The 26,276-nt window shown below is 41.2% G+C and overlaps 1 protein-coding gene across 2 annotated transcripts in view; it reads left to right on the top strand.

Annotated features, from left to right (window-relative positions):
* The window catches only part of LOC108101655 (transcriptional regulator ATRX homolog), a 467,254-nt gene that overhangs the window by 399,036 nt on the left and 41,942 nt on the right, over positions 1-26,276 (top strand). The window contains exon 20 of one of the 2 annotated variants that reach the window (XR_006245477.1): positions 83-1,103. The exons of the other annotated variant lie outside the window; for it this stretch is intronic. The gene's annotated coding sequence lies outside the window, so the exon portion shown is untranslated. The remainder of the gene's footprint in view (positions 1-82; positions 1,104-26,276) is intronic. 2 annotated transcript variants of the gene reach the window in all.

Raw genomic sequence — 26,276 nt, 5'->3', positions numbered from 1 at the left:
TCGATTATTATATTTTCCTTTTATAATATAGAATTGTTATTAATTTTACTTGTCGAAATAAACGTATTCTCTCCGTTTTCAGATTCACTCCCTACTAAGTTATAAGCTTCATTCAGAATTCTTGACTACTCATAGCAATTATACGCAAAATAAAAATTATTTTGACAGCCTGAACTACATCCAAACATATTCTGCACAACAATTATCTGATATAGATCCTTACTTAAAGGAAAAAATAGTTACTACGTCAAATTTTGATACAAACTCAATTTTTACATCTAAACATAACGTTTCTGATAATATACAAAAATTATGCAGAACACAACAAGTAGCTCCCGTGATTTCTGATAAGACTTATGATGGAGTGCTTTCTGCAATTGAGCAGTATAGACAATTGCTTAGTAACCATGGCTTTTTAAACTATTCAAATCAAAGCTATATGTCAGTAAGTGAAGAAACAAAAAAAAAGTGGTAAACCATTTAACTGACGAAACCAATATAAATACCAGAGATGATTATCAACCTAACATTCATCTATGTTCTGAAACTCTAGGACTTGCGAGATCGACAGTTATTTCAAAAAATACATGCAATGAAAAAACATGCAACAATATTAAGAACATAAGCTCTGAGCATATAGCTACGCATCACCATAAAAAATATTATGGTCCCCATAATAGGGATGATATGCAAAATTTCCCCACATGCTTTTCCGGAACAATTCCTAAACTGCCTAGCCAAGAAAGTACAACTGTAAATGTAACGGAAACGAAATCATTGCTTGCATCAGTTTTTTCTGAAACTACGACAAAGAACAAACAACGCCAACGTGAAATGCCAAAGAAAAAAGCGGGTTTCACTAAGAAAAAAACATCAAAATGGGTAAATGAATCAATAATTGGTAGTAACCATAGCACTTTAGACACGGAAAAATGTAGAAATGTTACTACTCTAGAAATAGAAAAAGAAATTGGACCAGCGGCAGTCGAAGTAATCCAACCAAATGTGGAGCGGCAAATACACAACCACCAATCGCAGCCTCTGGAAAACTATGAAGACTATTTGGACAAAATTATTTTTCAAGAGAACGAGTGTTTCAACCGGTAAGAAAAATATATAATACTTACCTTTTGTTATTAACCAACTAAAAGTATTACTGAGTTTTGCCAATAGCCATTTATGAAATAATTACATGAAATTCTTAAAAAATTTTAAAAAATAAAAATATTTTGTTATTTAAGCCTTTACTTTTCTAACTTCAAAAATGTTTGTTATATGGAAAAAATTAAAACCAAGATGTTCGACTTTGTTATTTCATGATGTTCTCTATGTTGTAAAAAAAAAACTAAATTCAAAAATTAGTTTATTTAGTATTTTATACAAGTTTAATACTTGGCATAGGTATTGTATAGCTTATGAGCTTTTTCGCTAACTGTTAATATAAGTATACTGATTTCTGTTAGGGCTTCAATTATCAGTTTATTATATGTAACCGCATACGAGTATTTATTTAGAGATGTATCGCATCTAAATCTCCGATTTAGATCTCGACCACTACTGGATTGAGTGGCGAAAGGCATTAAAACAGGATTCTTGAGTCTTCTCTTACAGACTAATAACAAGTAGAATAATCCTAATATATTTAATTTATTTAATTTAATACGGGCGTCAAGCTTGTTCGTACCTATGATTGGCTGTTACATTGTCAATTTCGTCTTATATAGATCCTATATTTAAACCTTTGTGAATATTTTCATGCCGTATAAACCGTGGTGCCCAATTATAGTTCTCAAAAAGCGTGAGTACAGACGGACTGGGTGATTTTCTTTCGAACACAAATCACAATTCTCCGGGTTTGCACTCACTTTCGCTTCAAGGGAATTGGAAGCCGGTGGATTTTTCGAGGGTATACCGCTAAAACTCGATTTCATGTCCTTGATGGCTTCTAGAGTGCTATATCTTTCAATGAAAAATGGGTTCATTTCATTCCATGTATCGGACTTGGATAAGAAAGATTATTCCCATAAGGAAAGGGTCGATTTCGACAGTTTACTGTCCAACAGGCAATCCCAATTTTCGGTGAATATATTGGAATGCGCTAGTGCTACTAGACACCCTTGTATGGTACTCTGCAGCTCTTTTAGCGCGTGGCCAGATTTGTGATTAAAGAAAAGAAGTTTGAGCTGACTGTTGACTAAAAGTGTCTTGTTTTCGAAACGGTCTCGCAGCGATTCCCAGGCGAAAATGAAACCCTCATTGGTAAGGGGGAATTTCGAAACAATTGCTACCGCTTCACCACTGGTCTTGGAATTCAGATGGAACAATTTCTCAACTGGTGTCAGCCTAGGATTATTCATGTAAACTGCCGTGGAAAAATCTCTGAAAGTTAGCCATTTTAGGCTGTAATAATTTCTAATTTCTAATTCATTTTTAACTTTTCCCGAACCGAACTTGGTCTCGGTGGACATTACACTTATGCAGCGAGGGGTAAGAAGGCCCTGGACTATTAAGTCTCGCTTCAAATTGACTAAGCGCTTCGCTTGTGAAGTCAAATATAATCGTATCTGGCAATGCTGTACATCGTTTTAAAGGTGGTATCACCTTTAAAATGACATACATATAGTTTGTTTACATGTGCTTCCACGTTAAAAAATTACAATCGATTGAAATGGAGTTCACAAACGCAGAAATTCGGGCAATTTTGTTATTTCATTTCGCACAGGGAAAAACTGCTGCGGGATCTCGCAGACAGATTATTTCTGTCTTAGGAGATAATAAACTTTCGATTCAAACTGCCGAACAGTGGTTTCGCGATTTCGAAGTGGCAATTTTGATACCGAAACACCCAAGCCTTCCGGACGACCAGTGACCGTTGATACGGATAAAATCATGGAAATAGTGGATCGAGATCGTCATGTGACTATTAGAACCATCGCAGAGGATCTGCAACTAAGCACGGAAACCGTCCATAGGCATTTAAAGTCGAAAAATTTAACAATAAAGCTCAATGTATGGGTGCCTCACGAGTTATCCCAAAAAAACCTTTTCGACCGTGTATCAATCTGCGAATCTTTGTTGGACCGTAATAAAATCGACTCATTTCTGGATCGGTTAGTCACTGGTGATGAATCCTGGACGACTTTTGAAGTTTTTTATAGACAGTGTGGATTTCCTCACAATTTTTACGTTGTTAGACAAAATGGCATTCTCGCAAACTGCACAAAAAGGACAATATCGACGCATTTCCGCGAATGTATCGTATGTTGAAAAATCAAATTTTACAGGAGAAGATTTTTCTTTATTTTTGTATTTCGGTATTTTTGTGCGATTGCAGTATTTCCTTGCAAATGAAAAAAATTTTGTATGGACATACGATAATTTCGCGCGCACATTGAAAAGCATTGTAACATACGATAAAACTGAAACTTAATTTTTATAGGAACTATAGGGCTTTCAGTTATAATATTTCAGAGGGTAGTGAGAAATCAGGTGCCTAACAATTTTGCATTAAAATCTCAATTTCGAAAAAAAGTGACATACGATACTTTCGCGGAAATGCGTCGATATGTTTTCGTGAGTCCATTTCCCTGGTAAATCATGCAATAGACGGTCTGTAGTTTGTGGGGTCCTTAACGGGAATTTTACCGTGCATTTGATATTGAAGCTTGTAGATTGAATGAACTGCATTTTTTTTTTAATGAACATTTTAAGGAGCAAACTTGAAATGTATTTATTATTATTATTTATTTTGTTGTTCATATGTATTTTGTGTTATTGATTTTCTTATTTTATTTTTCTCAAAGTGTTGTAAAGTATAATAGTTTCCTAGCTGGGATATGACTCAGTCTGTCCAGGATCGCTTACAGAAAATGTATATCTGCGGGACTATCGGAAATTTTGATAGAGGGTGAGCCGACGGAGATGGAGGGGTCCGGCTCACGGTAGTGTGGGTTGCAAAAAGGCGGAAAAATATGGGGAAAACAACTGCGGCTGGAAGATAATTCCAGAAGTAGGTGATGAGCAGGTGCACTTTCGCGGATTCCGGAGTTAGGATTGTTTTCCACTTTCGTCGCGAGACTTGGAACGGGGCCTGGCACGTTGTCCAGTGGCGCGGAGCGCAGAGCCGTGTCGAACGGGTGCCAAAAGTACGTCTCATCGAATCTGGGCCTCGGGGATAAGTGATTTCTCTCCCTCGCCAAAACTAATTAGCAGCCAAAGTTAATGTCTTCTTTTCCTCTGCTGCAGTCCTCTGCCGCCGTCCTCTGCTCGCACGATCGGCGCTTGCATATTTTAATGCGTATCAATCGTCTTGCCTACGCTCTCATTGGCTCAGCCCCCCTCTGCTCGCCCAAGCGGGGCCTGCCTTTTTATAGTGTAAGTGCAGGTCGCGACGTAATTTTGGGCTTCGGCGCTCGCTCCGCTGCCCTCTGCTCTAGTCGGCGCCTGCGCTGGTCCACGCAATTGCGTTGTAGACTTAGATTTGCGGTTATTTTCTCTGGTTCTGTCGTTCTCTTCCCGCTTAGTGATGATCTGTGGTTAGCTTAATTCTAGCCTTATTTATTATTCAAAATTAGGGTGGGAAACTTAGAATAAGAGGAAAAAATTGTACGGCCAATTCGGGCCGTTACAGTGTTAATACATTTAAAAAAAATAATAAGTGCTAATATAAATATATACATAAAGTGGAAATTATATAAAGCATGCATGTAAAAAAAATTATTCTATCGCTTGTTGTCGCTGAAAATGATTGTAACGAACTGCTTCTTTTACTGTTTGCTCGCTTCGTAAAATGTGCGGCTAGCTCAGCTGGGTATATGTGCTCGCCCCAACAAATTTATTGTTGCGTGACAAGACACAGAATCACAAGTTCTGTTAGGTTTAGCAAAAGGAGTGGGACTTATTGATTTAGTTATAAAATCTCACTGCTGGTCTTCGCTGACGATGTCGATGCCCTCCGCGTCGATGTTGATGCCCTCGTGGACGCCGGAGATGTTTTCTGAGGCGGCACGCCTACCTTGCGTCCTCTGCTTTACCGAGTCTTTTGAGTACCGCTCGTGTAGTAGGTTCGCTACTGGCCCTTCTCGACTTGGAGGATGTTAGGCAGGACCTCTCTGGCGGGGCTAAGATAGCGATGTCTGCAGGCACCACTTTTCGATTCACACCCGGAGTTCGGACTGCATTTCGTCGTTTCGGCACCGTAGCAGGACCTCACTCTCGTATAAACCGACGCCCGGTTGCCCCACATAACTCCATTGGATCTTCGTCGCTCTGGCACCCTTACAACAACCACGCCGTCATTAAGCTTTTTGACTCGGCGATCTCGATCCGGATGGCACTGGCTCTTGGTTTTCACTGGGTTTCCACTCGCGTTGGTATATACGCTTTAATATTACGTAACGTTTTCGAGGTTGCTGAACAAGCCTTCATCTTCAGAATTTAGCTGCAATATAGCTGCAGTTTTAAGAAAAATCTTGTGAAAATCGGGTAACACAAAATACTTTCTTGTTGTTGGTTTGTTATAAAATATTATATTTCAGTGCAAATATGTAAAAACTTTTTTACACTAAAAAGATGTAATTACGGGAGAGGGCTGCAGATCGGTGTGGAGACAATTAACAGACCAAGAGAGCGAGCTGAGAGTGCATCTGGAGAGAACTGGTCTGTGGTCTGTTGATTGTTACACTGCCTCAAAAAAGTGTCCCGTCTTGGTGCGGAACCCTGGATGGATTACCCTTGGGTACCCAGCGGGAAAGTGGGAAGTAGGTTTTTTTGTCCTGAAAAAACCAGTGGAAAACCTACTGCTTTTTGGCAGGCGTAGGGGTAGGGATAGATGAAAACCTACTTCTTTTTGGCAGGCGTTGGGAAGGGGTAAATAATTTCGGACCGCTAAATGGGGTGGGTTTCTGAATATGACCATAAGTTACAACGAAGTTGTGACTAATTATTGTCTTTCTTCGGAATGTTGTTATAAATTATGTTATGATGCACGGTCACATCAGTATAAAATTTCGTGCAAAAAGTGAAAAAAGTTCAGTAAACTCTAAAAAACAAGATAAAGGTAAGTTATAACATAAATATTTTTGTTTTTATACCCTTATTTCAGTGTTGCGGATATTGTGAACATAGGCATTTTTCCAAAAACTACATTTTAACCGCCGGAGGCCTTTGTCAAGTAAGTAAGTTTATTATTTAAATTTATTTTTCAGTTTTACAAAAACAAACAATGTTTTTCTTTAGAATTTGTAATAGATTCGACTTCAAGGATTCTGGCCCTTGTGTTCATATTAACGGCAAAACTGAACGTGCGCAAGCGGACATTCCGATTTCGTCATTTGAAGAACTCGGCCATTTGGACTCCGATGCCGAAGCCAATCCAGAAGCATTTGTAAGTACTCACTAAATTTTTAATAAGTTTCAACAGCCCTGTGTTCCCATGCTTTTTACTATGTTTATTACTTATTTTTCTAAATTTCTCTATTTTTTCCATTACTTTTTATATAATTATTATTTGTATTAATATGTAATATATTAATGTATTATGGTTTTTATTTTCAGAGTCACTCAGAAACGACATATCAAGATGATCTGCGTTCACCGTTCACTAAGGCAAAAAATAAAACATACAACAATACTTTTGTCATAAAGCCCTTGGACTGTAAATAGATTAATAAATGCATATACCAAATTAAAAAGTATTGTTTTTTATTGCTGTTTTGCATGTGGAAATTCTGAAAAGCGGGAAGGCCAAAAACCAGTGGATTTTGTCCTGCGTTAGGCAGCAGGATTTCCACTGGTTTTTTTCAGTACAAAAACCAGTGGATTTCCACTGGTTTTTTCAGGACAAAAACCAGTGGATTTTGCCCTGCTTTCGGCAGCTGTAGATCCAGTGGATTTTGTCCTGCTTTGAGCAGGTTTTCCACACATTTCTTGTATGAAGAAAGCAGAGGAAAGAAGCATATTTTCCACAGGTTTTCCCGCTGGGTTCTGACTTTCCCACGTCCTCGTGTGTCAGAACCCAGCGGGAAAAACCTGTGGAAAATATGCTTCTTTCCTCTGCTTTCTTCATACAAGAAATGTGTGGAAAACCTCCTCTACCCCTTCCTTTTCTGCCTTCTCTCCTTGCCAAATACACGGGGGTGACACACAAAAGGCAGGGGTAGAGGAGGTTTTCCAGTGGATCTACAGCTGCTCAAAGCAGGACAAAATCCACTGGATCTACAGCTGCCGAAAGCAGGGCAAAATCCACTGGATCTACAGCTGCCGAAAGCAGGGCAAAATCCACTGGATCTACAGCTGCCGAAAGCAGGGCAAAATCCACTGGTTTTTGTCCTGAAAAAACCAGTGGAAATCCACTGGTTTTTGTACTGAAAAAACCAGTGGAAATCCTGCTGCCTAACCTAAATCCACTGGTTTTTGGCCTTCCCGCTTTTCAGAATTTCCACATGCAAAACAGCAATAAAAAACAATACTTTTTAATTTGGTATATGCATTTATTAATCTATTTACAGTCCAAGGGCTTTATGACAAAAGTATTGTTGTATGTTTTATTTTTTGCCTTAGTGAACGGTGAACGCAGATCATCTTGATATTGGGGATGTCTGTAATTGTCGTTTCTGAGTGACTCTGAAAATAAAAACCATAATACATTAATATATTACATATTAATACAAATAATAAATATATAAAAAGTAATGGAAAAAATAGAGAAATTTAGAAAAATAAGTAATAAACATAGTAAAAAGCATGGGAACACAGGGCTGTTGAAACTTATTAAAAATTTAGTGAGTACTTACAAATGCTTCTGGATTGGCTTCGGCATCGGAGTCCAAATGGCCGAGTTCTTCAAATGACGAAATCGGAATGTCCGCTTGCGCACGTTCAGTTTTGCCGTTAATATAAACACAAGGGCCAGAATCCTTGAAGTCGAATCTATTACAAATTCTAAAAAAAACATTGTTTGTTTTTGTAAAACTGAAAAATAAATTTAAATAAAAAACTTACTTACTTGACAAAGACCTCCGGCGGCTAAAATGTAGTTTTTGGAAAAATGCCTATGTTCACCATATCCGTAACACTGAAATAAGGCTATAAAAACAAAAATATTTATGTTATAACATACCTTTTATCTTGTTTTTTAGAGTTTACTGAACTTTTTTCACTTTTTGCACGAAATTTTATACTGATGTGACCGTGCATCATAACATAATTTATAACAACATTCCGAAGAAAGACAATAATTAGTCACAACTTCGTTGTAACTTATGGTCATATTCAGAAACCCACCCCATTTAGCGGTCCGAAATTATTTACCCCTTCCCAACGCCTGCCAAAAGAAGTAGGTTTTCATCTATCCCTACCCCTACGCCTGCCAAAAGCAGTAGGTTTTCCACTGGTTTTTTCAGGACAAAAAAACCTACTTCCCACTTTCCCGCTGGGATATGTTATAGTCAAGAATGCTGATGTATGTTTTGTCTGTGGCGCGGGTCTCTGAGATGAGCATTATGTCAATCTGGTTTTCTTGTAAGAAGTTCTTTATTTCTATGATATGGCGCGATAGTCCATTTGCATTCCAGATTGCGATAATCAACTTATTGTTTGTCAAGTTTGGATACAAGTATAGTAACTATGTTCATCATGCTTGACATCTGTGCAATGTATTGAAAATTTGTGAGGTCATCGCCCCACTCAAAACTGTTTCTCCGGCCCTGAAGTCAGGTGTAGTTTTGTGGCAATTTCGGGTGGCGTTTGGATTTGTGGTATTTCTTTTTGCCGGAGACTAGGATATTTTTTGAGTTGTAGGGCTTTGTAGACCATACAGCCTTTATAGTTGGAGGTGTGGTTCTCGCTGCAGAGAGCACATTTTATTTGGCTCTTGTCAGAGGTGGTTATTTGTAGGTGGCAGTTGTGTAGTGTACGGGGGTGCTGGAGAGCTAATTCTATCTCGAACTTTCGAAAGTCGGCCGTCTATTAGTGGATGGTAAATACTATTTGAGAGGACCTTATACCCTCAAGCTTGGGATAAGCACTCTTTCTAGACTCGGTTCTAGCTCGCCGGATGTCGGGGTTCTTCCTTGCTTGAGAGGGTACGGTTGCACACTACCACACTTTACTAGTGCGTAATAATCAAAAGAACAAACAATCGAGGCTAATGGTTAAGCTATAAAACAGTTCATCTAATATTGAAGAGCGCCGACACGCTAAAAAGTTTTTGGAATCTAGATGTTATTATTCCCTAAGTCTTAACCCACCCTTCCATGACAATGTTACTCAAATTCTTACATTGTCCCTTGCTCAAGATTAAAATCTCTACCACATTATTAACGAAGTGTTCGACATAAGTACTCGACAGACCATTATTGTTATTTATTCAAACTTCATTTTTAATTAAATCCAATACTTCATTTACAATCATATTTATCTACTTTATGTCCTATTAACATAAGAATTAATGTTTCATTTAATATATAATAAAATTTCTTTTCAGTGGGTTTTAAATGTATAAAGAAGAACAAGCTATTTTTATACCACACTCATGTCAATCAGCGAGTTCTCAAAGACAATTTAAATGATACGCGATGGGGACTCCTAACGGACGATCATCGATCGCTAGACGTTGTGAGATGGGACGTCCTCGTTTAGATCTAGAATGTCCTCGACCCACGGCCAGCGATTGTCCTTGCAGCTCCTTACTGCGGCAAGATCCGGGTTGTTGCTGTTGCTTTGTTGTTGCTTTCTGCACCTTCGTAGTGAAGCGATACTGAGTGTGTAGTGGCCAGTGAACAGAAAGACAAGACTTTTAAATTATAACGGACGTACAAAATTTATTAGGTCAGCTAAGGGTTAAACTAGCTCGAGTGTGCAAGCTTTAAGATCAACTATACTGCTTCAGCTTAAATCATATAGTTGTCTCGCTCGCATACTTCGTTAAGTTGCCAGGAATAGTCCCGTTAAAGCTCATGAACAGATAGCCACTCGGCTAGAATATTCGGTCGATTCGATCATTTCGCTGCCGATCTTCTACCACCACAGTGCGTAAAATTTTTGTGAACGAGAAATTTTGATTCAAGAATGAAAACCAACCACGTGTTCGGAACCGCACCCATAGCCAAGTCCCAAATTTAGGCAAGTGGGCGGAGAACCGCAAATTTCGTGCAGAGATCAGGAGACTCCAAAAGTCTACCTGTAGTGAACCAGTGATTTTATTTGAAGTTTTTGAAGGTAAATTTGCTATATGTAGCTCATACGAGTTGTGTGTGTACGCTAATTTAGTAAATCTTCCGTAGCTTCTTGGTCACCGGCGGCCGGCTCAGCCTTGGCGCAGCGCGCTTTCATACAAACACACATACACATATGTATATGTGTTCTAAATCTTGCTGCCGCCGGTGTCCCAACTTTGCAGTCAGTATTAGTGGGATGCGCCATAACCTTTTTGGGATACCCTACCCAGGGGAATCTGTGGAGCAATTAGAGCGACAGAAGGACATCAGCCACAAATTAAGTGAAAACAACAACATCTTTTTTTTTTTTTTTTTAGACTTTGCTTGTTTATTTTGAATCTTCTCTTACGAGACTAACAAAATGTGTTAAAATCTTAAAGTACTACATTATTCTAACAATTTGTTAAACTGTATTTATGTTAGACTGTCCTAATAATTATCGCTGGATGGGAAGGTCGTTACGACGAAGGCGGGAGCGGCTACATACCAACGTCAATGCTCTAGCGAGGTGGTTTGGATGAGTTGACAGCTTTGTGTAGTAATTTTGCATGTGCTGCGCTATTACATCTCGGACGGGGAGTACATTCAAGTCTCTCTGAATATTTACACTCCGAACGTACCACGGTGCCCCAGTGATAATTCTTAGGATCTTTGCTTGGGCTCTCTGCACGATTTCTACGTTGCTGTTGCTGGCGCTGCCCCACAACTGGGAGCCATAAGTCCAGATTGGTTTCAAAACTGTATTGTAGATAAGGACCTTGTAGTCCAGACTGAGTGGGGAGCGGGAGTTGATCAGCCAATGCAAACTATTTGCCTTCAGCCTTAGATGAGTTCGTTTAGCTTCAATATGCGTGCGCCAGGTAAGCCGTCTGTCGAGATGTACGCCAAGATATGTTACATCATCTGACTGGGGGAGCACGATGTTGTTTAGTGTAAGGTTTGGGCAGTTTCGTCTATTTAAGGTAAATGTTACTTGTTTGCATTTTTGCTCATTTACTTTTATTCGCCAGTCTGAGAGCCATTTCTCCACTACTTCTAGATGTGCCGCAAGTTGCGCTGAGGCTTGTTGTGGACATCTAGATCGGCTGAGGATCGCGGTGTCGTCGGCAAACGTGGACATAGTCAGTTGACTGCTCGTAGGAATATCAGAAGTGTAGAGTAGGTATAAAGTTGGCCCGAGAACGCTCCCTTGAGGAACTCCTGCTTCGATGTTACGTTCAGCTGATATGGAAGTATTGCATCTCACCACAAATATTCTGTTGTAAAGATATGACTTCAAGAGTTTGTGCGTGTTATTAGGGAGCATTATTTTGATTTTATGCATTAGGCCGTCAAGCCATACTCTGTCGAATGCTTGGGAGACGTCCAAAAATACCGCAGTGCAGTATTCCCTATTTTCAAATGCACTTCGAATTTCTGAAGTTATGCGGTTCACCTGTTCGATAGTTCCATGTTTTTCGCGAAAGCCGAATTGATGTGCTGGGATAATATTATGTCTTCTGAAGTATGGTATGATACGGGTCAGAAGGCATTTTTCAAAGAGTTTTGATAGACAGGAAAGTAAACTAATCGGTCTGTATGAGGAGGCGAGGGTGTGGTCTTTTCCTGGTTTTGGTATCATTATGATGATTGACTTTTTCCACCTCTTTGGGAAGCAGCCCAGTCTTGTCATCGCGTTGAACAGCTGGCATATGGTACCAACGGCGCATAGTGGGAGTTCTATAAGCATTTTTGGAGTTATTAGATCGCAGCCTGGAGATTTTCTCGGTTGTAGCTGCTCTTTTATAATTTTTATGACTTCGCATGGTCGAAATACAATTGGTTCGGCAATAGGAAGGTCGTCTTCAGTTTGCGATCTTATATTACGCACGTTTGTTACTGGATTTGGCTGGAACACATTTTCAAGGTGGGCAGCGAATGTGTCGGCTCTGTCTTTGTCGCTTCTGGCCCAGCAGCCTGCAGGAGTCCTTATTGGCGTAACCGTTACTGTTGGAGGGCTCAGTGTTGAGTGGGCTTTCCATAGTGGGAATTTTGAGCTGAATGGAGATAGTTGTTCTATATAGCGATGTTGGGACCTGTCTTCTTCTTGTCGTAGTGCCTTGGTGAGTCTGCGTGAAGCTTCTTTTAACTGTTGCTTTGCAGATGGCGATCGAAGAGATTGCCATACACGTCGGGAACGACGCTTTGCTAGGACTAGCTGCTCTATTTCTGCGTTTGTATGCTTTATGTTATGTGTTGTGTTTTGCCTTGGTGGTGTTGCGATTCGTGCCGCTGAGGCCAAAACTGACTCTAGCATGCATACGGTTCAGTTGATGTCGTCCTCGCCGGTTAGCTGTGGTGTAAGTTCGATGTGCGAACTTACGTATTTTTGAATTTGAGCCAGTCTGTGCTTCTAGAAGTTAGCATGACGGGGCTGTCATTACTAACTGGCTGTTGGTTTAGGCTAAAAAGTACAGGCGAGTGATCTGATGATAGATCCGAGAGAGAACTGGCGCTAATTAGATTTCGTGGGATGTTTTTTGTAACTGCGAAGTCTATCAAGTCTGGCAGTTTTCTGGGGTCGCTAGGCCAGTGTGTAGGTGATCCAGGGGAAACGCAGTCAAGTTTGTTGCTAGGATTTATAATTGCATAATACAGTTGTCTACCTTTCGGCGTCACGAGGCGAGATCCCCAGTGCGTATGCTTGGCGTTGTAGTCTCCTGCTGCTATGAAGTATTTGCCTAGTGAGTTGAAGTAGTCAGTAAACTGGGCTTCGGATATCATGAATCGAGGAGGACAGTATACCGCTGCTAGAGCTAGATTGTGACAACCCAACTGTATATTGATAGATGTGGCTTGCAGGTAGTTAGTAGCAAACGTGTTGTGAAAGTGGTGCTTGATGCGGTTTTTAATCAGGACTGCAGTGCCTCCGTGGGCCTTTCCATCAGGATGATTGGTGTTGTAAAACATATACCCTCGGATTTGGAAATTATATTTGTTGGTAAGGTGGGTTTCTGCAAGTAACATTACGTCGATTTCATTGTCGTTCATAAATTGTGCTAGCTCAAGTTTGTGCCGTGAAACACCGTTGGCATTCCACAGTGCAATGCGCAGGGGAGCCATTGATTATTTTGATAAAGTGTTTTGGAGCATCTGAATCAAAATATTCTGATTTGTCAACATACTTTGCATGGTCGTCCGCATAAATGAAATGAATTCATCCATACTTTGTTGCAAACTGAGCATCATCGTTTCCATTCTATTTTCTGTGTGCTCTGCTAGTTGGTGAGAGACTGTAGGTGGTGGTTGGACATTGTAAGCGGGGCTCGCATGACCCGATTTTAAAACGCTTGCAAAACTTACGTTTTTATTTGTAGTGGAACTGCCGAGTGATGATCGGGCTGCTGACGAAAAGAAGACTTCAGGTGTGAGTTTAGAGGGTATCAATGGTGTGTGGTGAGATCGTGCTGTTGAGACTCTTTGGTTTATCCGACTTTTTAACTCCTTGTATACTGGACAGCCTCTGTAGTTTGCTGTGTGGTCTCCTCCGCAGTTACTACACTTTTTGCTATTTGGCTCATTTTTTAATTCACACTTAGCTGAGGTATGCAGCCCTCCGCAGGCGACGCATACAGAGCGGAGTGTGCAGTAAGATTTGGTGTGTCCGTATTCCTGGCAATTTGCGCACTGGACTGGGCCATTGCGTTTATGCGGCTCTTCAACCGTGATTCTGCGATGCATTAGAAACTGGAGATTGTAGATGGGATGGACTTCATTTTTCTTAAGCGCCTTAGAGTCAGGTGCAAGTTCCACTTTAAAGAGAGGTTGCGGTTGTTTATTTCGGTTACGTATGTTTATAACTGTTTTTACGTTAAAACCTTTGTCTTTTAGTGCCTGCTCAACTTCAGCAGTGCTTACGTCTGGTTCTATTCCTTTTATAACAACTTGTTGACCTTTACTACTTTTTAGCTGGTAGGTGTAGTAGTTCTTTTCTTGGCATCTAGGAGCTCCGTCAGTTTTTTAAAGCTTTCTTCGCTTTTGACTTGGACCTTTGTTTCATGTATTTCTCCTTTAGTCAAGGGGATTACGTGGAAGCTATCTTTACCAATCAGATCGATTATTATATTAACGAGGTTGTTGGAGTTTTTCTCTCGAATGTAAAGCGGAGGCGGCCTCGGTTTCTTTTTGTCCGTATCCAAAACTGTAGAAGCGATTTCATCGGACGTGTCAGCCAAAAGTTGAAATCTATTTGCAGTATTAGAGTTTTGCACGGTTCCTTGGCTTGGGAAAGCCCTATTGATTTTTGCGGCGTTGCCCATTTTCGTGCCCTGTGGGCTTAGTTTTCTTTTAATGTTTATGTAGCGATCCATGCCAGTCTGTATGGACGGACCTTGCTTTTTAGTTGAAGCTTCTGACGGTGCTGCGCTAGCTGCAGTTGATAAATTCGCTGAGACAGCAGGTAAAACGCTCGACTGTATTGGGCATGCCGACGAAACTGATGTTGTTTTTGTCATTGCATTTACAGTTGCTAATGACGTTACTGTGCTGGTAACCGTGGCCAGGCATGTGGGCAGTTGGGGTGAGGCAGGGCCAGGAAGAGGGGAAATGCATTTGTCGCTTACCCCGCTTTGCGTCGTCGCTGACATATATGGAGAAAGAGAGCGCGCCCTTTCGTTAAGAATAGGCTTGAGTTCGTTGGAAGGTGTTGGGGTTAACGATCGCGGTTGATCGACTACTGCAGAAGCTTTTGTTGTTGGTGCTTCTGCTGTCGATACGAAAGAAAAGTATGCATTGCTCTTTTGCAGAGAGAGCCGGCGCTCGTCTTGCTTACGTTGGCGCTGCGCCCGAACTTCGTTTGGGTTCATCACCTTATTTGTTTGATTTTTTTATTTGGTTTTATTTGTATTTCAGTATTAGAAGCACTAATTAAAAACACAAAATAATATTAACTTGCGACTTTTCATCGCGATAAGCGTCTTTTCGCCGTTTATTTTTATTTTATATCGGGGTTTTTGTTTTTTGTTTTTATCGATTGTCTTTCGGAGCACAAGAGAAATAAATAAATGCACGTCTGCACTCGCCGACGTTCGGAATCGAATTTTTTTGTTTTTTTTTTTTTTTTTTTTTTTTTTTTTTTTTTCTAAGCTGCAACATTAACCAAAAAGTTTAGCACATGGCGTTGCATAACATGTAACTTTTCGTCGTGAGTACACGAAACACCCTGTATTGGAAAGAAAACAAGAGTTTGGCACCGCTGAATATTAACCCTTGTGTCAGAGCTGTGCCAATGTCAACCACTTTAAAATAATTTAAATTTTAATATGAATTTTCTTTTGTTTGAATAATTTGATGAACCCTTACTGGAATTTTTAGTTTAAGTAATATCATGTGTACAGCCTCTAACGATTAATGTCAGTCTAAAATGTTTACTATCTATATGCCTACTCATTTACATATCTTTTATATATATATTTACTAACGCTTGTTCCACAGCTACAAACAGTTTGTTGGGCCCAAGATCTTGTTGTAGGTTAATGTAAGTGGTACTTGGAAATTATTTGGAAATGAATTAACCCTTAGTGAGTACAACTGATGTTGACATTCTTGCGTTAGGCTTATGGTAAAATTACAATGAATTAATTTGAATTTCTTAGCATTTAAGGGGGGCTTCTCATGTAACATGCCAAAAAGTAGTGGTTTTTTGGGAATTTTTTTCACTTGGAAAATGAAAACTTACACGAGTAATTTTTTGCACATATTTGAAGACATGTTTAAAGTATGAGAAAAACATTTTTTGAAAATTCTAAAAAACAAAATGGCGGACTTATTCAAGGTCGCGTGTGGCTCGACGCGGCTGAGGGACTTATTGCGGTACAGTGTGGAGCAAAAAGTTTTCATCTGAAAATAACAAGAAAAATTTTTTTGTATGCAGCAAGGTTCAAACGAGTGCGTGAATGTCAGCCACTTCAAAAAATTCGATTTTAAAATATTGAAATCACGTCTTGAAAAAAAGTGTCATTTTTTCGTCTTTTTTTTTTGCTGAATTGGGCTGAAAAGTGTATAAAATAACTTTTTTTTCACAATTTCAGATATTCACGCACTCGTTCAATGTATAATCTGCAAAATACTTTTTAGAAATCAAAAATCGGTTCAGTAGTTTTTCCGTAATCGTGTACCGCGTTTTTTAAAACATAGTTCTGAGAAAAAACGATTTAAAGTTTTGAGTTAGTGTGGGTCTTGAACTTGAGCGCGCTCGTTCAATCACTGATATTTTCCATAATATTGAGAGTTGAGTTATAAAACTTCGGGAATATACTCTCAAGACTTTATTCTATCGATTTATGAAAAAAAAAAATTTCGATTTTTTTAAATTTTACATGAGAAGCCCCCTTAAATTAAAATTAATCTAGAGTAAAACTATTTGAATATTAAGTACAACCCTTTGAAAGAAAATGAAATGTATAATTATAATTATTATCATCTTTGGAATTTAAATATAATATGAACATTTAAAGATATTGCTGAGTCTGTCTAATTACATAATGCCGAGGAATTATCGAGGTTAGAACACGTATTGATTTTGTGTTAGGAGTAATGCCAAACTTCCATATCATTACCAAGGTAGGGCGGGTACAGAACGGGTGATCAACACCAACTAAGATCACCACAACCGTGTTTGCTGGCCTCTTTCTATCAACTATACCGATGGGGATCATTATGCCGATATTTTTGGTTATTTTTTTGTATTTAGTAGAGTAGAGTCAGGAAGTGCACTTTCATTTATGATGTGTGGTGAGTAAGGAGAACATAGGGATAGGAAAAAACCCCGACCCCAATACCGGCGAGCTGAGCGCAGAGCGCAGCTTAGTGCACTGAACCTCCGATTCCCTCTCCAACCGAGGCTGTGGCAAAAACAATTACCAGCCGTACCATTACAGTAATAACGTGGGGCCAGATCATTAGGAAAACGTTACCTTTTATCTTACAGGATAAATTGGGGCTAGACTAAGAATCCGTACCGTTTATCCTTACAGATAAAAAGGCACCTAGTCGATTGAGGGTAACACCGAAAAGATCGATGAATTAGTAGTCTTCACGTAAGCTCTGTTTGAACATCCAGGATTAGTTTATTTATAGTTTGGGGTCTGGATATTAGATTTATTGTTCAGGATTTTGTAGTCAGCTTTTGGAATATGAGACTTTAAATTCTATGAGGTTTAGTCTACCAAAGATGACTAGGAAAACTGTAGATTTTTCTAACCAGGACCCATGTGGTATTTTTAGGGTAGTTTTTTTTTTATGTATCTGAGCGAGGGAATTTGCGATTTAAGTTCGGGAATTCGGATTTATCGACCCAGCCAGACACATTAAGAAATTCAGCCTATGTAATAGTTGTCGTTCGATACTAGAATAGCGGACTTTAGAGGGTCTTTGAAGTTCCGACTAGTATTAGACGGTAACTAAAACAATATATGTTACAATCAATTCTTTTTTTTATAGTGAAAGAAGAGAGCAGAAGACTCGATAACGACTCGGCATTGTAAATAGACAGACGATATTAAAAACAAAATTTGCTTTGATATAAAATAATAATTACAGACATGGCAAGTAATGATAATAGCTTTGAAAATACGCAAAACCGTCCCGGTCATTGTCGCATTTGCCATGAAAAACTTGAGAAAGACCAATTGTTGGCAACGACTCCGAGCAAACATCAATTCCACCACGCTTGTTTGACAAATTGGCTTAAGAATTCTCCAGCTTGTCCGTCATGTCGCGCTCTTTGTACTACAGAATTGCTTATGGGAGGAAAGGTAGATTTGGAAACCGAAATTAGCAACGCTGAACTTGCAGCTAACTCAGGTTTGGGAAATCCACCAGCAGAACCTAATGACGCAAGTGGAGAAAGACTTTCACTTGATGGTCCAGGAACAAGCAGAAATTCTAATCGAGGTAGAGGTAGACCCAGAGGTATGAACAACAGGTTCGGTATGGTTACCCGATCTATGCAGAGAGGGGGAACCCAAAACTCATTAGAAAATCCCAATTCATTTAATAACACGGATAAAAGCGAAATTCTTAATATAGTTAAATCCATTATGGGAACTCAGCAGAAGACCTTATTAGACAAACTGACAGATCACATAAACACATCTTTAAGAATACAGCTCGATCTGTTAGGTCTGAGTTCTAATCGTAGCACTCCTAGTGCTAGGTTTCGTCCTTCACATACGGATCCGGTCGATATGTCCAATCACGATCTGGACTTAAGAAACAACAGTCATAGATCTACAGCTTCAATTTCACCAGAGAAAGTTGGTCAGGTTATTCAAAATTGGAAGGTAAAGTTTGATAATAGCAAGGACAGTCCATCCGCTTCCGAATTTATTTATCGCGTTCGTTCGTTGACGGCAAGTGGGTGGAGAACCGCAAATTTTGTGCAGAGATCAGGAGACTCCAAAAGTCTACCTGTAGTGAACCAGTAATTTTATTTGAAGTTTTTGAAGGTAAATTTGCTATATGTAGCTCATACGAGTTGTGTGTGTACGCTAATTTAGTAAATCTTCCGTAGCTTCTTGGTCACCGGCGGCCGGCTCAGCCTTGGCGCAGCGCGCTTTCATACAAACACACATACACATATGTATATGTGTTCTAAATCTTGCTGCCGCCGGTGTCCCAACTTTGCAGTCAGTCATCAGGCCATCACGCCGCCTGAGGCTATGTTCTCCTCTGGGCCACTTTACCAAGAATTTGGGCAATGGAGCTGGCGTAAGACGTTCAGACTGTAACCGGCCTAATGTAGGAAAAGACTCCCTCAGCGGGGTCTACAGGTATACGCCTGATGTCACGCCTTCTTATGTGGATCCCTTAGAAAAAATCGGTTAAATTGGGGACCCACTAATTTGGTATTTGTTTCCCTTGCACTCACTCTCACAAATTCACTATATATCACAATAACCGCCTAGTTATTTTAATTCACCACAGATCAAGATTATATAATATAAAGGTAACCCGCGGTTTATTAATTTGTCTTAAGTCAAAAATCGAACGATTGAACTTTTCACCAAGAGCGCAGATCAGCTAATGAATGCAAAGTTGAAAACGAAGTGTATATTAGCCGCTCTCGTAGAGCTTTCCACTGCAGCTTTCTTAACAACGGGTTAATCATACGATTTTTGCCATCGCGACTGATCTCCTTATCTCACTTATTGGCATTGATATTGGTAGAGAGTAAATTGTCTAGGCCTCTGGACCTGTGAAGTTACACTTATCTATGCGAGGATGGGGAGAATAGTTCTTTATCGTAAAAGCTCAACTGGTCACTACAGTTGGCTGATTGGTGCTTACCAGCGCATTTTACGCAAATGGGATCTCTCGTGCAGTAGTTTCTTGTGTGTCCGTATTTTTGGCAGTTTGTACATTGCGGTATTATACGTTTTTGGTGCGGTGGCTCAAAAGCAACTTTGCAGTGTAATAAATGGCTTATTTTGTATATATCTTTATTGTCGTCTTGCGTTTTAAGTTCAATTGAGAAGAGGGGGAGCGTCTTTTTTGTGTCATTGCGTTGAATGTTGTGGATGTTTAGTACTGTGTGCCCAAGGTCGGCTAGTTCGTTAATTATTTCGTTTTTTCGGTAGCATGATGTACATGGCGGGGTATTACTTTAAATCCTCTCTGGTCTTTCTGTCTGTACGTGTAAAATTTGGTATCTTTGTCTTTAAGTAACTTTAGGATGTTTGTGAAGTGTGTACTTTCTTGTGGTTGTATTTTTATTTTGTTCGTTGAGAGTGCTTTTAGTTCGAACATTGTCTCGGGCAGTGAGTTTAGTTCAGTTGTTAGAGCGTGGATATTTTCCACATTTTATACGTAGATCGGTGGAGATTTGGGTTTTTTCTGTGGTATTTGCGTGGTTAGGTTCCGGTCTGCCCCATTGTCGCTTTGAACTTCATCGTTTTGCTCATGTGCCAGCAACTCAAAGCGGTTGTTTGAGCGCGGTTCTGCTAGCCAGTACTCTTTGAGTGTTTTTTGAGTGGCTCTTTGGTTTTTGATTTGTTGTTTTTTGCTTGAGTTCGTGTGTTCGTTTACTTGTCCAGGCGACTGCCTATCACGAGTCCGTTTAAGGCCTTGTTGATTCAGTTGCGGCTCAATCCGTTCGGTAATTATATTATCCACTTGCGTGGTAGTTGTTGTAATAGTACAGGATCGTTATTGACAAATTTGTGGGTTGTGTTGACGTTGGGGTTGGCGGGAGAGTAGAGAGCGTGGGCAACGGTGAGGTGCGTTGCTCGTTCCAAGATAATTGCTCCTTAGGGAGAGCGGCTGGTGTGTTTGAGGAACCGTTTTGATTGTGGTTGTTGTTGTTAGGCGTTGCTTGTAAAAGCGTGGGAGAGCAAGAGCGTGCTCTCTGAGACTGCATAGAGAGGGTGCTATGTGCACTGTTGTTGTCGCCGCTTGACTTTATTGTAAAGTAAGCGTTGTTGATGCTTGCGCGAGGGCGCGCATTCTGAGTTTGAGTGCAACGCTTTCTCATTTTTGCTTGAGGGTTGGTTATTTGTTTATGTTAGTTATAATAAGGTAAACACTGGGATTTTTTGTATGGGAAAGCTACTTTTCGCTGGGGTTTGTTGGGTGCACTAGTGAGCCTATTCGTAGTTGGATGCTGGTAAAAAACGATTCTTGATACTGCTCATCGCGGTGGATTTGTCAATAAGTGCACCGGCCTCGTATTTTGTGGTGCCATTGTCTAGCACCACGATTGCCGTTGGCAAGATATGCAGCAGACGATGCGGCATCAAGAAAGCCGCGGATGACGCGGCATGCTGTGTAGATTGCATGGGACTCCTACTTCTTGCTGTCGATGGATGGGCCCTGGAAGATCTTGGTGGCAATGGTGATGGGGATGGTGATAGTGATGGTGATGAACGTAGGGATGGACGTGGTGATGAACGTGGGGATGGAAGTGGCGATGGACGTCGCCCCGCTGGCAGCTCACGGAAGTGGAGCAAGGTGTGGTGGTTCTGTCCACACTTTTAGCACTTGTCCCCGCTGCGGCAAGCCCCATCCGAGTGCTCATGAGCTAAGTAACTCGAGCAGTACTTATTGATCAGTATTGCTCGAAGCCGTTTTTCGGAGGACAACCTTAGGAAGCGGTTGCACTTCCGAAGAGGAGGTATCGCCTTGTAGACTCAGCAGCAGTAGGACTGAGTACTTCGGGAAGGTCTGTTTTCGAGGGCTTGGGCAGAGCGGGGAGTCGGACGAGGAGCCATTGCTGATACGTCTCTAGGCACATGAAAAAAATAATATAACAAGGCCCCGCGAAGTACGAACGTCGATGACGTGAACCCTGCTGATAGACCGACATGATTCTGCCGAGCCGCCAATCGTTGGATGGTATGTTGTCCTCTTTGACAACCACCATATCGCCAACTTGGATGTTCCGGTCCGGAGCTTGCCATTTGTTGCGCTTATGGAGTTCTTTTAGATACTCCTCTTTCCATCGCACAGTAAATTGCTGATGCTGGGCCTTCGAATGTTGCCGTCGATTTATACTCGACCGAGCTTCCCTTTTGATTTCGGGCTCAGCTGTGGAAAACAACGGACGCCCGATCAGGAAATGGCCTGGCGTTAATGCCAGAAACTCGGAGGGATTTTCGGACATTGGAGAGAGCGGCCGGGAGTTAAGGCATGCTTCAACCTTGGGTAATACCTCTCTATCTACCGTTTCGCTGATCTGGGTTGTAAAAGCTGAGACCCTGTCATGGTTTGGTGTGCTGAACACTGGGACTATAAGCACCCAGCCGAAAATGGTCGCTTGACCGAGAAGAGATCTTTGTTCGTGTGCCGCTCAGCAGCACGGATGGCAATATTTCAGCTCCGATCAAAACGTCTATTTGAGAACTGGCAAAGGACGTAGGGTCTGCCAAAGGAAGGTTAGGCAAACCAATCAGCGCGTCTCTCGGAATTGGACAAGATGGTAGATTGCCTGCTAATTCTGGTAGCACATAAGCTACTGCATTTAGCTGCAGGTCTGGTCTGGACGGAGAACTCATCGAAAAGTGACACAGCCTGGTTGACTGGGCGGAAACGGTCTGATTTAAGCCGGAGACTTTAGCATTAACTAGGCGGATTGGAAGCTTAATAAGCCTGAATAGTCGTTCCGTAATGAACGTCGCCTCGGAGCCCGAATCGATCAAGGCACGAGCCCGATATTTCGTGCCGAGATGGCAAATATCCAGCATGGCCGTGCCTAAAAGCACCGCCCTGGATCCAGCTGCAAAATAGTTCTGCACTGCGGGCGGCTGCCCGGATAAGCTTCTCGTCGCAGGTCTCACAGGAGTTTGTGAGTTGGCCGAAACGTTCACTATGCAATCTGACCCAGGGCTAGGAGTGCACCGTATCGTATCGCCCGTAACATAACACAGTTATGTGTGCTCGTGAAGTCGCGAAGTTGATGGCCACGCGCGAAACAATTTAGGCGGAGCTGCTTCTTTTTAATGTAGCTGCTGCGCGCATCCACGGACATCTGTAAGAAGCGTGAGCACAGCCGTTCTTTTAGATACTCCTCTTTCCATCGCACAGTAAATTGCTGATGCTGGGCCTTCGAATGTTGCCGTCGATTTATACTCGACCGAGCTTCCCTTTTGATTTCGGGCTCAGCTGTGGAAAACAACGGACGCCCGATCAGGAAATGGCCTGGCGTTAATGCCAGAAACTCGGAGGGATTTTCGGACATTGGAGAGAGCGGCCGGGAGTTAAGGCATGCTTCAACCTTGGGTAATACCTCTCTATCTACCGTTTCGCTGATCTGGGTTGTAAAAGCTGAGACCCTGTCATGGTTTGGTGTGCTGAACACTGGGACTATAAGCACCTAGCCGAAAATGGTCGCTTGACCGAGAAGAGATCTTTGTTCGTGTGCCGCTCAGCAGCACGGATGGCAATATTTCAGCTCCGATCAAAACGCCTATTTGAGAACTGGCAAAGAACGTAGGGTCTGCCAAAGGAAGGTTAGGCAAACCAATCAGCGCGTCTCTCGGAATTGGACAAGATGGTAGATTGCCTGCTAATTCTGGTAGCACATAAGCTACTGCATTTAGCTGCAGGTCTGGTCTGGACGGAGAACTCATCGAAAAGTGACACAGCCTGGTTGACTGGGCGGAAACGGTCTGATTTAAGCCGGAGACTTTAGCATTAACTAGGCGGATTGGAAGCTTAATAAGCCTGAATAGTCGTTCCGTAATGAACGTCGCCTCGGAGCCCGAATCGATCAAGGCACGAGCCCGATATTTCGTGCCGAGATGGCAAATATCCAGCATGGCCGTGCCTAAAAGCACCGCCCTGGATCCAGCTGCAAAATAGTTCTGCACTGCGGGCGGCTGCCCGGATAAGCTTCTCGTCGCAGGTCTCACAGGAGTTTGTGAGTTGGCCGAAACGTTCACTATGCAATCTGACCCAGGGCTAGGAGTGCACCGTATCGTATCGCCCGTAACATAACACAGTTATGTGTGCTCGTGAAGTCGCGAAGTTGATGGCCACGCGCGAAACAATTTAGGCGGAGCTGCTTCTTTTAATGTAGCTGCTGCGCGCATCCACGGACATCTGTAAGAAGCGTGAGCACAGCCGGACTGGGTGATTCTCTTTTGAACACAAATCACAAGTCTTTGGTTTTGTACTCAGTTTCGCTTCGAAGGAATTGTGTTTTTTGGAAGCTACTGGATTTTTCGAGGCTATGTCGCTAACACTCTGTTTCATGTCCTCGATGGCTTCTAGAGTCCGATATCTTTCACTGAAAAATGTGTTAATTTTTTTCCCATGTAGGAATATCGGACTTGGATGACAAAGACTGTTTCCATAAGGAAAGGGTAAACTTCGGCTGTTTACTAGTGCACAGGAACAACAACAGGCAATCCCAGTTCTCCGTGGAAATATTGGAGTACGCTAGTGCTACGTAACACCCTTGTATGGTACTCTGCTCCTTTAACGCGCGACCAGATTCTTGACCAACCGAACTCAAGTTAAAGAGAAGTTTGAGTTTGCTGTTGACCAAAAAGCCTTTTGTTTTCGAACCGCTCTCGGAGCGATTCCCAGGCGGAAGCGAACCCATCATTGGTAAGCGGGGAATTTAAGACAATCGCTTTCGCTTCACCACTAGTCTTGGAATTGAGATGGAATAATTTCTCAACTGGAGTTAGCCTAGGATTATTCACGTAAACTGCCGTGAAGAGATCTCTGAACGTTGACCATTTTAAATAGTCTCCCTCAAAAACTTCGGTGTCACATGGAGGCAGTCGACATCCGGAAGGAATATTACTTGGTGGGTTTGTGGAATTTGTTGGAGCCGTCGCTCTCTCTATTTGCTCGCTAAGTTGAGCCGCCAGAGTTATGTACACCGAATAACAGTAATCGTACTTGTTATAGAGTACGCATTTCAGCAGTCCCCGCACCTGCCGTCGTAATGGACTCAAGACAAGTCTCGAATTCCTTCTCGACTTTGTCCCAGAGTGACCGGATTCTGCGACGGACATTACACGTATGCAACGAGGGGTTAAGTCTCGCTTCAGTCACTGAACTTATTGAGGGCTGCCTCTGTTGCGTCTGTGGAAATCTTGGAGGTAGAACGCGTTACCTTCACAATTGGAGTTTTTTCAGACTGCGATTTTAGTAGCAAACTTTCTTTAAAGCCGTGAGGGAAATCACGGACAGAACGGCTAACGGTTTCTTATCACCTCCTACTGGCATGTCAGCTCTTGCACTTCAAGAAGGAGGGTAAACGAGCACGGGTGGTTGCAAACCAAAAAAAAAAAAAAACAAAAATCCAATCGCGATGCGAAACCCAAGGAGTCCAAGTATATTAAAAAAAAGAAGCTTTGGGACACGTGGAAATGGATCGTTATGTCCGAAGGAGGAAGAAATTCAGCACGGGTGGTTGAAATAATCCAATCGCAGAAATTGAAAGGGTAAAAGAATGTCTTGAAACACGAATTGAACGTATTAAAAGTTTTCTGGATTTTCTGAATTTATTATTTTTTTGTTAAAAACGTCGGAGAGCACACGTAGAATGGAAGAGTCAGTGGCTTTGAGCAACAATTCGTTACGGTTTCTTTTTTTTAATTTTTAAAATATTTATAAATATTATACAAGCAACAACAAAAAAATTATTATTTTTTTGGTGCCGCCTTTGGATGGTTGGAAAAAAAAAAAAATTTACATTCTGTTACTCCACCCGGGAGCTTAGAGCCTCTACAATCTCTTGTAGAGGATTCATTATCATTGGTTTTCGATCGTACCGGTGATAAGCCAATAGCGACTTATCCTAGCGGTGGGGTTGCCACCTGGCGCCATCTAGGAGTGACGAAAATTCTATTGATGGGTCCATAGTAACGTGGACGGGGGGGTGTGCGGGTCCGGGGAGCCGAAATTTGTTACTAATGTTAAGTGAGCGATAGAGCATAGAAGTGGTGGAGATTTGGAAAAAGAGACAGTTTCTTTTTTTCTCGGGGAGCCTGGGGCTCGACTTGAACCCGGGCCTTCCGGACCGGAGGCCAGCGCTCTACCTGCTGGTTCGTATGTATGTATGTTGTGTTGTTATTTTGTATTATATGTTTTTCTTTAATTAATTTAGAAAATATTAAAAAACGCAAAAAAAGAACATATTATAATGTATTTAAAAAATTGATATAAATATCAGCTGGATATAATATAAGAACATGCTTAGATTTGTGATGCCGAATTTTTTATCGATTACACTGTGCGACAAAAAAATGTTTAAGTTGATTTTTTCTTATTTTTCACTTCTACTAGTCAAAATAAGAATATAAGTTTTTGGATTTGTTAATATCAATAGCCAATCAGCTTCTACGCACACTCAAATGTCCCAAAAACGCGTGTTTTTGCATATTTCACAGCTTTATAATCACATATTGGGAAAAATTTTTTTTCACTGTTATAAGCGTTTTATGCAAGTTCAATATCTAATAATTAAAATGTATTAAGCAAATATACCGTTAGGCTTTTATAACAATGCTTTAAAATTTTTTTCTCCCAGCTCTATACTCTGGGCGACTCAGTGCCGGATTAGCCATA

This window comes from Drosophila ficusphila, unplaced genomic scaffold (genome assembly GCF_018152265.1).
Source record: "Drosophila ficusphila isolate 14025-0441.05 unplaced genomic scaffold, ASM1815226v1 contig_414, whole genome shotgun sequence".
Classification (NCBI taxonomy): Eukaryota; Metazoa; Arthropoda; class Insecta; order Diptera; family Drosophilidae; genus Drosophila; species Drosophila ficusphila.
This window is presented reverse-complemented; position numbering and strand designations above follow the sequence as displayed.